This window comes from Plectropomus leopardus, chromosome 12 (genome assembly GCF_026936395.1).
Source record: "Plectropomus leopardus strain MGB_pleo_1.0 chromosome 12, ASM2693639v1, whole genome shotgun sequence".
Lineage (NCBI taxonomy): Eukaryota > Metazoa > Chordata > Actinopteri > Perciformes > Serranidae > Plectropomus > Plectropomus leopardus.
In genome coordinates this window covers 11,126,163-11,138,924 of record NC_142187.1, presented here as the reverse complement: position 1 = coordinate 11,138,924, position 12,762 = coordinate 11,126,163, and the positions used below count along the sequence as shown (strand labels likewise).

The following is a 12,762-nucleotide window of genomic DNA, read 5'->3' as shown; positions in this document are numbered from 1 at the left end:
ACCCTGACTGCCTAATTGAAATTCAGGAGTTGTGTTGATATTAGTGAGAAATCCTCTCCACATACCGGGTGACAAATTGAAGCTTAAGAGAGGAAAAGAAAACAGCTGTGATTGAACGCTCCGGTCCAGAGGAAGCTGAGATCACCGGTCTTAATCTTTCTCCCCGTTCTCGTCCCTTTGGTATCATTCAGTGTAAAGCTCTGCAGACAGGCTCCGTTTGTAAACGTATAAACAGCACATGATATGTTTTAATGTCAAATATCCCAAAGCTTCACATGCATGCACATGCGAAGCAAAAACATTTAACCACACAACAAAAATAAATAAAATAATAACAAAATAATGTTAAGCTTTAATGTGCATTACTTTGACATATGCCATGACTTAACCCCAAAATCAAACACACATATTTTTCATCATACCTGTAATGCTTCTTTATCTATCTAGATTGTTTTATTGCGAGTTGCCAGGTGTTGGACCTGGCGACTCTCAGCAAATAAATGACCAGGAAGGTCATCTGTGCAAGCAGCTTTTTATGACCCATACTTAGGTTTTTTGTAATGTGGTGCCCTCTAGTGGCATCTGTAATATGTATATGTTATGTAGCCTAAAAAGTAACAAAGTATGTGTGATCATGTGTATTGAAGAAGCCCTTATTGGGTGGGCAGGATGGTGAGTGGATGGGTTAAACTGGCTTTCACCCAGGAGACTTGTGTTCACATCCAGAAGTTAATATTGAAGTCAGTATTGATCTAACAATGTAGCCTATCGTATGCTAGTATGTGTAACATGCTACAGTAGTGATGTATGTGATGTGATGTGATGAGATGGGATGTGTTGTATGTTACTTAATATTAGTTACGAAAGTACCTAATTATTGCCAAATCATGATGTTTTTCCTAAACGTAACCCCACAGTTTATTGCCTAAACCTAACCAGGTAGTTTTGGAGAAGAAGTAACCATTTCTTTGCATTAATGACATTCTAAACTGCAGTTGTAGTTTTGGGCCTGATCAAATAAGTCATTTTGGAAGTCAATGGAAATCTATCTGTAGTTTAGGTAGAAAGCATTGGTTTGAGATATCAGCTGAAGAGATGTCTGCCTTCTCTCCAATATAATGGAACTATATGACATTCAGCTTGCTGTTGAGTTTTTCAGATGTTTTTATTTTTATGTATTTATTTATTGTCACTTTGAGCACCACAAGACAAGTACCATCTGGTTCCATTACGTTGGAGGAAAGGCAGATATCTCTTTGGCTGATATCTCCAACAATCAGCTGCTCACACCAAAACAATCTAGATTGATGAATAGCGATACTGTCAAGAGGAACATATGTGCATTTTTGATTTGGGGGTTAACTGTCCCTTTAACATGAATTTAGGATTTAAGTATATGTGCAGAGACATCAGTTCAAACAGCAGCATCATGTTTTCTTCTTCCACTGCTTATTAACTTGTTTCCCTGAACTGCTTTTTTTGGTCATTTCATATAAGCAAAACATTTTTGGTCCCTTCTCAGGTTGTTTATTTGGATTATTTTTAAAAGGTGCAGAGAAGTGTGTGTGGCAGAACTATACATAATTCTTCTGTTCGAACTTGTTTATCATCTTGCGACCCCTAGATGGTTTCAGACCCCCAAGATGGGTATCATTGATTTGCCCCATTAACTTAATTTTTTAAAAAGTAATAAATAAAATCCAGACAAAAGACGGATGCCCGCTGTGTTCCCAAACTTTTTTTCCCCTCAGAGCCTTTAAAATCAAAGATACATCGAATTGCAGATGGTTTCAGACCCCCAAAATGGGTATCATTGATTTAATGGTATAAATTAAAAAAATAAAATAAAATAAAGATAACAGTATTATCATATTTCATTGATGTTTTAAGTGGGATATTTAGTTACACTCTCAGTAATCAAAGCTCCAGATTGTATCATAATTACCACCATCACAGTATTATCTTCTATTTTTAATATCATATCAGTAATTACATCCATAGTTATTAGGTGCTGAACTGATGGAGTCAATCAGAGTGATTAATGCACACAGCAAATAAGAATGCATTTATCTTGGTGGCATCAGAGATCAAAACCACATATATCACCACCCACACTGTTTTTACACATAATCACATATGTCATCATAACTGTATTAACCACATGCAGCAGAGAGCACCATGTTACATTGTATAAAATCCTATCCATCAGTGAATCTAGTGTCATCACAGCTACATCTCACTGGGCCTCTGTGTAATCAGAGTTCTGATTGCATCCATATTCAGATCCCACCTGGATCCATATTTCTAATCGTCCATATTGACAGCGGGCGGCGAGCCAGTCAGAGCAAGTGTTAAAGGTCGCCCACTGCGTGATGCCATTACTCACTCTGTATCCCTGTAACACATCAGTGATGCTGTTTGTGCCCCAAGGTCAGAGTGATGGATTATTAGTTTACAAGAGTTTGAACTGCACAAGACACAGACCGATTTCAGTGAATCAGGGAAAAAGGCTGTTTTCTCTGGGATCTCACACACTGAAACAGAGGGGCTGAATGAAAAATAGCCTCAGTGTCCTCCCGAGCGGGATGATGAACCTCAATCTGTATCACTTTGATCATCCTGTACAATAAATGTGTAGGAATTTGTCATCTGGTTGACACAGCTGAGATGCACAGAGCCACATACTGTTGTACATCATAAGCAGTCTGAAAGTTATGGAATAAGACCACTGACCAGGGTCTATGTTGACCAGTGACCAGTTTGGTTCCGTGATGTTATTGGTTAAATGTACAGATCTGAAGTGCTGATTTTTATAATTCTGATTTGCTTTTAATAGTTAGTATGGAGTTTTGTGTTTTAAACCAAATTAAAAAACAGGAAAATTCCATCAGAACAATTTTATTCAAATTTATTTGACAATACATGTTTTGGCTGTTTCTTTAATAAATATTTGCCCCATTAACTTAATTTTTTAAAAAGTAATAAATAAAATCCAGACAAAAGACGGATGCCCGCTGTGTTCCCAAACTTTTTTTTCCCTCAGAGCCTTTAAAATCAAAGATACATCGAATTGCAGATGGTTTCAGACCCCCAAGATGGGTATCATTGATTTAATGGTATACATTTAAAAAAAAAAAAAATAAAGATAACAGTATTATCATATTTCATTGATGTTTTAAGTGGGATATTAGGTACACTCTCAGTAATCAAAGCTCCAGATTGTATCATAATTACCACCATGTGTTCCCAATGCTTTGTCACAGGTTGCATGTGTTAAGGGGTTTCTACAGGGATCATGACAAACAGACTTTATAAAAGGCTACTTTTTTTTTTTTGCAACAGAAATCCTATTTTTTTTTTGCCTGTGTGTCCCTTTGCATTATTCTGTGTCCCCTCTCTAAATTTGGAGGAACACAGCACAGACAAAGCTCTTCATGAGTTTTTCCCTTTGCAGCAGTTAGTGACTGTTCATAAGTCCAGAGCTCATCAGATTCGAAAAATTTTAAAAAATAATCTATTTGTGGCAGCAGATTTTTTAAGCATGGCAGGCAGCCACCAATAAATGAATGAATGTGTGGGAAACCCTGTGTTCAGAACAATATTTTAGCAGCAAACCAATATTTGCTATGTAAAGATATAATGGAGAAATGGTGTCTTAAGTAGAGAATGAAGTCAGGTTACCTCTGTGTGTTTATGTCTGAGCTTCTCTGTTTTTTGTTGTCGTAGACAGTCGGCTGGCACTTGCATAGTAGTGCATGTCAGTCCCTGTGTGTGTATCTCACTGCTTGCTAATCGCCACTACTCTGTGCTGCGCTTATATGGTGGTTATTTTTAATAAGGGGTGGCATCACCACGTAAGCATAGCGCCGACCCTCCAGTTTCACCTTAGGTTGACACTGTTAGCTCTGTCAACACTGTTTCCCCTTTAAGCAACGTGAGCTACTAGACACAGCTTCAGTCACCTCCATGTTGAGAGCCGTTTGAAGACACCCTCTGAATCATAGATATGCTCTGAATTTTATACAGAGCTCTTTTAAATTATAGAAATAATAATAGTAAATCCCATTTCATTCACACTCAACAGCTGTGTGAGGAGCTCTGTTGCATCCCATCCTAAGAGATTCTCCTTAATGCTGCTTTTTTTTTCTCCATTGCTAAATGATTAATAATTCAGCCTTGTTTTGTCTCATAATTCATTTGATTCTTGTTTATGCTGCTCTTTGCTCTCGACTACAATCATGCATTTTGGATTGTTTTGTTGCAAAGGTGCAGGAGATCTCCAGGGACTCACCTGGGAAGGAAAACAACAACCTGCTTTTGCTTGTGGGCTTTTCATGTTCAGTCACGGTTCAGCTGAATACACACCAGCACAATAAAGCAGCTTGTGCGTCTCCATGTTCAACAGGCCTGCTGCGATTTGACTGTTGTTTTCAGCTCCAGTCTCAGGGGTTTTGATAAGAGTTGGCATGGCTCAATGCTCCTCGGGGTTTCCACAGCTTTAAAAACAGTTTGATATGAACGGAAAAATAACTGCAAGATCAGAAATTGAGGAATATTTGGGTTTTGGAAAAAATAATCTGGAACATCTGCAGATTTCACCACCCCCTCAGGTTTTTCAAAACACAACAGAGCATTTGTCTTGAAGTTTGAAGATGATGCAGCATGCTGTCTTTCAAAAAGCAGTCGGTTGTTTCTTTTTATTTATCTGGGGGAGATCTGCATAAGCACCAAAAGCCCCCGGTCCATTAAGCAGCATAAGCAGCTGTTTAGAGCCACACCTGCTGTTGAAGAGCCGCTCAAAAGGCGGCATCCTGACGCAGACGGTGAAGTAATCGGGCCACATGCTGCGTGCATCTGAGAGGGAGTGACTTCTGTCAGCATCACCTGTTACCACTCTGTGTGTTCACAGGGAAAATGAAAAATCATCATGTTGTTGGAGGGCAGTGGGATCGCCTGAGCAATCTGCACTTCCACAGCGGTGTTCATCATGTTAGTCTGACTACATTTGTTCTGCTTATTCCAGCCGCCATGTTTTGCTAACCCTTTCCCCACATTCCAGACCCTACTATCCTCATCACCTGACCAATCTTCCCCCAACACACCTGCTTCTCGTTTGTCATCAGCTCCAGTATACAACCTATACTCCCCAGTCAGCAAGATTGTCCTCTGATTGTTGTCATTTCCTTCTCTTTTCAGGCTTGTCTTTGGTTTCTCAGCCTGCTTGCAACCTTATGCTCGTAATCTGAGACCCACCTACCTGCTTTAGTCCCTTTGATTTCGTCTGGCTGCCTTCCAGGTAATGACTGCATTTTTTATTTTTGAGTAAAGGCTGTATTTGCCTCTCACCCTCCATGAAGACATTACTGGCTCAAATGCTCTGCGCACTGTGAGCTGCATTGCTGATGCAGATTGCAATTGAAAAGCAGAATTTACCTCTATTATTTTTTTTTCTTTTCTTCTGTGATGTATTGCCGCATTGAGGCTGGCTGATCATGACTTGTCATTTCCCTGAAACAAATCATGGGACTGATTATTAGAAATTCAGTGAATGCTTGTACTGCAAACTGCAGTGTGTTTCCGCCACAAAATGGAGGATCACCCTCTGACTTTTGGGTTTCTTACCTTGCAGAGTTTCACACAGTTGGGGGGTGAATTTGCTGTTAAAAAAGTTTGTCATCATTGATTGGAGTAAGAAGAAATTATTTTAAACTCTAGTTATTAAGTTTTAAACCTCTTTCAGGTAAAGGAAGCATGTCTCCAAATGATGTCTCTGTCATTTTAAGTGACATAGAGACAATTGCACCATACAAACAATTTAGCAAGTAAATATATGAGTTACCATCTCAGGTTGTGACAGAAAGTGTGAGGTTGGGTTAGGGTACTTATGGGATATTGCACTATGATTGGGGCCGTGAAACAGGTCCATCTGGCAACATGAACTGTAAGCATATATGAATCTACTCTACCCACCAGTGACGCTGCGTCCTCATAAGGACATTACATTTTGGGTTTGCTGCTTTGTTATTTGAAACTCATTTCTGTTTAACTTCGACTTGTTGTCCTCGTCCGTGGACGTTGTTATGCACCATCTAGTGGTAGCAAAAACACAAAACTCTAATCTGTGTAAAAACAAAATGGCAGCCATGTCCACCAAGTCTGTCTACAGTGATATAAAAATGGACAAGGTACAAAACCTGATGAATTTTTGTGTTTGAAGCTTGTTTATTCATGCTCAATAACCTTTGCAGTATAATACAGCATGCAAATTTGACAAATGTTAGCAATAGTTTCAAGCTAAGAAGCTGTTAGATTAGGAAGCACTTGGTTGAGGACATTGGAACTACATTACTTTATTATCACAGCATTTCACATAGACGAATTAGGTGCGACAGACTGTACTTAAGGCATAAAGGACATTTTCTAGCTTGGAGTATGGAGCAAGGGAAATTCATACAGAGTTACAAAATGAACAAATTGCAAATTGTTTTTAGTTATGTTGCATTATTTATTTCTTTTATTTGTTTTTTTGCAAAGCAATGTTCTGGTTTTGAACAATTTTATACTAGAACAGTGACCCCTAAATGTAACAGTTACAAAACATTGAACATATTTTGCATTATTTGCAAATTTGTTTTTGCCCAGCAATGTTCAGGAATTTAGAACTTCTTTGTAAATACAAAAAATGCTGCCTATTTAAAGACAATGCTTAGGTTTTATACTTATCAGGTCCCACTAATGCCAAATAGCAAGGAGAAATTTAAAATGCACACCACACAAAAGCTGAGGGGGCTAAAGGTTAGCAGTTGAGGCTCTGACTATCATCTTCATGTTTTAGTTATCCCTTTGTCCAAACCCAATTGTATTGAGCATTCTTGCTACCTGCCACATTCCCTCTATTTCTGGCTCCTCAATATCCTAAGATGTAAATGTTTACAATTCCTTTTACATAATTTACTTTGTAAATCTTCCCTTTGAGGGAAATGGATTTCTTGCCAACTTAAAATTAAATTTGTTCACAGAAACCAACAAGTTTTGTCCCCCCCCATGCATACACACACGCTGCAGTTATATCATCCCGGCTACAGCAGTATTTTCCATCCATTGGTTCAGTTCTGCCACTTTTGATCAATAAAAACCATTGAAAACACCAGAGCAGATGGCACGGATCTCCACATACATTATTTCATAATCACATTCAGCAGGAATACCAGCCGCCTGACGCCAAACCACTTTCTCTGCCCAGATGAAAAGTGTCATGTATTTAACACCTAGTTAGAATCTCCTCACATTGCTCTCTCTCTCTCGCTCTCTTTCTCTCACACACAAACACACACACGCACAACTAATTAGAGAGAATAAATTCATGCATGGCTGAAAGAAAACACCTGCAGTCATAATGAGATCTGATCCATATTCATTTCCGCATTATTCGGTTGTTTTTCCACATCCGCTGCAGTAACCTGTAGGTTAGATCTGGCCCGGCCTGCTGTCCATTGAAGCCTCTTTACTCTGACACAAACCCTGGCCGTTCTGCCACTTCATTTTCTCCTTTCTCATGTCTATCTGGCTGCTCCATGGTCAGTTAATGTGCTGCTGGCAGTCCTCATTCTATCAGAATGATTGTTCCATCATATTTATTGTGTCACATTGCTGCAGTATGACCTCTTCTGGGACACTTTTATTCAATTTCAAGTCTGCTCTGTTAGACTCATCATGTCCAAGCAAATGTGTCTGTGGCTTCCTCTGCGCAGCAGAAAAGTGGCTGATGGTTAGTGTCATATACCAGGTTTCACAGGCATACACTTATTTTTGACATACGATGTTTCCAATTACTATATACTACTGTGAGACTTTGAAGATTTGTCTGTCATGCTTCATTGACAGATAAGACCACTTTTTTTCCCAGGCTATATGATGGTGTGCTACTATAATTGTATTGTGATATGCCTATATTTCTAGCCTTTCTGCCTCTCTGGTGGTGCTGCTGTGTATATATATGTGTGTGTCTGTGTGTGCTTTTCTGTGTACCTGACTTATTGAACTACTCCCCATTTATATAGGATGGTAGTCCATTCTGATTGAAATTTCTACCTTACAGAAGTAACTGCTCTCCATTATAAAATTAGTAGTCCATTCTGATCAGTAACTGTGCTTGTCAGAGTGACCTACGCCACATTTTAAAAGGTAGTACTTCATTCTGATAAATGTTTTTACCTGACATACTGACCTACTCCGCATTTATAAAGGTAGTAGTCTACTCAGTAAGATATTTATACCTGACAGAATTAACTGCTCCACATTTATAAATGGTGTAGTCCATTTTGAGACACATTTGTATCTGAAAAAATGACCTACTCAACATTATACAGGCAGTAGTCCATTCTCATAGATATTTTTACCTGAAAGTATTACTTACTTTCCATTTATGAAAGCAGTATTCCATTCTGATAGATATTTGTACCTGACAGATTGACCTGTTCTCCATTTATAAAGGCAGCCGTCCATTCTGATAGATAATTGTGCCTGTCAGAATGACCTATGCCACATTTAACCACATTTATACAGGTAGTAGTTCATTCTGTAACATGGTTTTACCTGACAGAATAACCCACTCTCCATTCATTAAGGCAGGCAGAACAATGCACACCCATTTCTCTAACCTTTCCAAAAGAAAGCATTCAGCTCAGTCTTCTACAAGGTGACCGAGAGAGTCTCTGGTGTTAAAGCCACAGAGCAGTTATAGGCTAACATACACTGTGTAACTCCACTGGTAGATCTTTACAGGCCACTTAAATCTTCTGTGTTAGTCTACAGTGTCGCCGGCTCATTTTTCCTTCTGATCCAAATGATGAGATGAAAGGCAATCACCATGCGGCCAGCCCGTCTGTGTTTTCAGGTGAAAAGGTTTCATTATGTTGATTTCCCAGGAGCCTCACATCTCCTCGGTAAGGCCCGTTGTTGGGTCATTTCTGCTCAGATTCTCAGAGCTTCTTATTACTCCGCAGCCCGATACCAAAACATATGGATCAACAAATGATACTGCAGCTCCATCTATTTTTCGGCAACAATACCTGCTATTTTTCTGCTCTAATACCTGCTCCTTTTCTGCTTCTCCTACAAAATCATTTACTTTTTTATTCCTCACTGTTGTTCAACCACCAGCAGCCATTAATCATGAGTCTCTGTTTGTTTCTCAGTAAGTCTGCAGTCTGTCGTGGCTGCCTCTTCCCAGAAGGCCACTGCAGCTCACAGCTTGTTACCGTGTCAACTCACTGACCACCCACGACTCTGTCTGCATGTCCTGGGCTGGCCCCCGAGGCTCATGAGTAATCCTTCATCCACTGTCTGTGAGTAAACAGAAGGATCTTAATCCATCATTTGATACTTTGCCTGGCTCGCCAAGACCCCAAATGCACTCCCACACAGTCTTAATTAACTGTTTGCAATCAGAGCAAACAATCTCTGCTGATATAATCATTTGTCTATTTGTCCAAAATTCATTATTAAAAAAACCTTTCTCCAGGCCTTCCAGGATTTAAGAGTATGGTAAAATTGTTATAATTTTGCTTGGGGTGAGTAATCATGTAAAAGACGTCAAATTCACTGTTAAAAATAATCGTTTTTTGGGTATATTTGGGACATGTTATTGAAATGACTTCAAAAGATGACATTGTTCAATCTGGTCACTTCCACAATGTGTCACTGCTTAATGTCTTGACTTCTGAAACCCACATTAAATTTTAGAAGAGACTAATCAGCATTTTCCAATCTGCTAAGCTCTGTTACTTACGCCGGCTGCAGGAAACTGGAAGATTGGCTCTTTGTACTGCTGTGAGTGCAAATGAATCCATGCAGCTTGAAGTGATCCTAATCAATTCAGTGCAGTGTTTTCAACAAACGTGTTGTCGTCTGTGCAAAATGCAGTGATTATCACTAAAACAGACACAAATATGACAATGATTCTTTTCTTGGGTCAAGAATTTAAAATTAGATTTCTAGAGACACTATGTCCTATCAGTGCTGATGTGTAATCATATTTGAAAAAAATTCTTATAACAGATGTGGTGTGGCACATGCCTGATCCAGTATTTTTTTATGGAGTAAGCACTAATAGCTCTGAGCCACCAGCTCAGTCATCTCCAAGCACTGTGTGCAGACTTCCGCCTCGGACTCTGAATCATAAATGTCCTGTATGTCACATTCAGCTTCTTAAAGCAATTAATTTTACCTTTAAGCATAGATAGATTATTCAAAAGGCCTACTGGGCAGGGTCAGGGTCCCTGGCTTTTGCCAGCATAATGTCACTCAAATGACCATGTTCTGACCAAGAGACCCAAAATGATCACAAAGAAACATAAATTAACTACAAAAACATGCAAAAAGACTACAAAGACACACAGAAAGTACAAAGAGACACAAAACAACTAAAAGGAGATTCTTTTTAAAAAAAAAAAGGTGCAAAGAGCTGCAAAGCAAATACAAACGGTTTTAAAATTACGACAAAAAGGGGCAAAACTACCACAAACACAAAAAATACATCGACACGAAACCACAGAGATATTTGATTTAACTAATAGAGGCGCAAACAGATATAATTCTATGCATCTTGCTTTGCTTTTATGTAGAGGAGGTGGTGGGGCCCTCTGCACGTCTGTGCCCAGGGGTCCATAGTCTCATAATCTGCCCATGCCTTGCATGCTTCTTTAAAGAAACATTTAAGTGAATCCTGTTTAGAAATACTGCAAACTCAAAAAAGAATTTGCATTGTTTCAGTCCTGTCACATAATGATTTAATGCTGTTGCCTATTCTCAAGAGAAGACCCTTTTAGTGAAAACAGTACATCTTTGAACATTCTACCTAATATTAAATACTGGCAAAAATATCAGCTTTTAGATTTCTTGAAAAAAGAACAAAAGCTTCTTCCTGACATGTCACTTCTAATTTTCTTGGATGTGTGACAACATTTAAACCATTTCTTAACATCATCTCATCTGCTTTATATACAAATGTTAGATCATTTCTGTTAAAGTTCTGTGTGATTGGCAGCAAAGAACATCTTATTAATCTGTCTAATTAGTAAACATGCATTAATGTAAAGAACATGCTTTTTCATTTACTTCTCTTGTCCTAATAATTAAACTGGATGCAAATGGTGGGTGGCAGAGAATACTAATTAGAACTATAAATCATCCTTAATGCTTGAAATACTTTGTTGAATATTTATTACTATAATTGACTATATTTCTACTGTAATGTGACTAATAAATTAATCTCCATCTGACCTTTTTTACAGCTTGCATATTTTCTTCCCCATGCAGCACATCTACATTGTTTTTTTTAATCAGCAGAACAACGCCCAGACAGCAGCTGTAGAAATTAAATGCACTACCATAAGGTTAAATTAGCATAATAAATATACAGTACACTGCTGCTTTGTTTGCCTTAAGCAAACACTGATTGTAATTAGTGATTTAGATTATACTTGATGAAAGGATTATTATTTTTTTGTGTGTGGGAGTGGTGTGTTTGACCTTGAGCTTGAGTGCATCATCACACGATATTCACGTTTTAAAATCCACCAATATGCAGCTTTTTGTAACTTTCCCTCACTCTACTTCTTTTCAACAGCCAAGAAAAATGGCAAATTCATGGAAATACATTGTTAATCTGATTGTTGTGACTCTGCTGCTCTTTGTCAACCTGCAATGGATCATCTGTACACTCACAGTGACCGTGAAAGAGAAATTAGATTCGCAGAAAGGCGGCAGTTCAACTCGGCAATCTGCATAATGAACTTTAAGTGGCTGAACCCCGACTGTGACTTTCTCTTTGCTTCACTTTTCCTCCCTCCACCAGAACAGGCTGCAGCGGGCTGATAGCGGGCCTTCACTCAGAGAGGACAGAGCTGTGATGTTTGTATCAGCAGACAGACGACTGGATGAACTTCCAACTGTGTCTCTGAAGCCTAGCCAACCCTCCTCCTCCTCCGCCTCCTCTTCCTCACTACTCTGCCCTCTCACCTCCACATCCCTTCCTCTGTCAGCCCTTCTCTTTGTCTCATTTTGTCTTCTTGTCTCACTGGTTCCTCTCTGCTCTTATATAAACAGTTGTCACTCCACAGCTCTCCTTTATTCCTCTATCATCCACTTTAACTTTGTTATTATGCATCTGTGAAGCTGTGAATCATTTCCATTTGAAAACATTAATCATCATATTAATCACTTCAGAGTCTATCACCCTATTTATGTATCTGCGTTTGGAGGTCTGGACTGTTGGTTGGTGTTTGGGTGATGATTTGTACTTGTGTCTGCTCAGTGGTAAGCCCAGCTGCTAGGAAAAAAACACTGATACTGTTGTTTCTGCAAATCATGGATATGTTACTAGGGCTGTCAGTGTTAACACGTTAATAGTGATGCAATTAAAGTCCTTACATAATGCGTTATATTTTTTTCAATCACAACAGGCTCTACTGCGCTGAGTTTTAAAGCAATGATATATAAAACTAGAAGACCTAAAGAATCCAGTCGTACAAACCATGTCAGGTTAGCTTCTCAGGAAGGGTGCTGAATAATGCTTCAAAGTTAGGCAATGTAAAAATGGCATGGGCATTTTACAGTGGTCCCTTGACCTTTGACCTCCAGATATCGGAATGAAAGTGGGGTCTATGCGTACCCATGAGTCTCCCCTTCACAGACATGCCCACTTAATGCTAGTCCCATACAGGTTATTTCCAATCATGACAGTCTGGTTAGAATTGCTTC

The 12,762-nt window shown here is 39.0% G+C and overlaps 1 long non-coding RNA gene across 1 annotated transcript; it reads left to right on the top strand.

Annotated features, from left to right (window-relative positions):
- Positions 1-5,161: 5,161 nt before the first annotated feature.
- Positions 5,162-12,443, top strand: LOC121951006 (uncharacterized). The gene is made up of 3 exons (XR_006106374.2): positions 5,162-5,296; positions 9,198-9,347; positions 11,858-12,443. It is a non-coding gene; the product is annotated as an uncharacterized LOC121951006 (long non-coding RNA).
- Positions 12,444-12,762: the final 319 nt, after the last annotated feature.